Source organism: Penaeus monodon, chromosome 21 (genome assembly GCF_015228065.2).
Source record: "Penaeus monodon isolate SGIC_2016 chromosome 21, NSTDA_Pmon_1, whole genome shotgun sequence".
Classification (NCBI taxonomy): domain Eukaryota; kingdom Metazoa; phylum Arthropoda; class Malacostraca; order Decapoda; family Penaeidae; genus Penaeus; species Penaeus monodon.
In genome coordinates, this window is record NC_051406.1 from 20,660,562 (window position 1) to 20,661,169 (window position 608).

Consider the following 608-nt stretch of genomic DNA (forward strand, 5'->3'; position numbering starts at 1 on the left):
TGACCTCCCGAAGCGTTGGATCTTTGGCCCCCTCCCCCTGCTCCCCCCTTTCGGTTCGGTGACCAGGGGGTCTGGCTGGTACCTTTTTAAAAATCCTCATCGCCTATAGAGAAGGATGTCATCTTCCTCTCCTCTTTTTCCTCTTACGCCTCCCTTTCTTCTTATCCCCTTTCTTACTCCTTCCCCTTTCTCCTCTCATCCCCACGCTTTTCCCACTCCTTTTCTGGCTTCTCCTTCTCTCCCTTCCTTTCTCTCTCTCTTACACTTCCTCTCCTCCTCCTCGTCCTCCATCCTTCATCCTTCCATCTTTATTGCCCCCCCCCCTGTTCATACCCCCCGTGAAGAGGAGAGGGAAGAGTAAAAGAAGACCCCACCCGTAGGTCTTAATTTTTTTCCGCGTTGATCCTACAGCACGTTAGCTTAGCACGCCAGTACCGTGCTATTGCATTCGCGACATATTATTATCGGATCGTATATTATTGTCATATATTGTTATTATTTACAGTGATGGGAAGAACGAAAATTTCACGTGTGGAACGAGAGCGCGTTTGAATAAGCAGATAGAGGAGACAGAAGCGACAGAAGAGCAGAGGGACTGAAAGGTCGAG

The 608-nt window shown here is 49.0% G+C and overlaps 1 protein-coding gene across 1 annotated transcript in view; it reads left to right on the forward strand.

Annotated features, from left to right (window-relative positions):
* LOC119586328 (metastasis-associated protein MTA3-like) overlaps nt 1–608 on the forward strand; it is a gene marked incomplete at its 5' end in the record, with an annotated part of 92,111 nt that overhangs the window by 23,342 nt on the left and 68,161 nt on the right.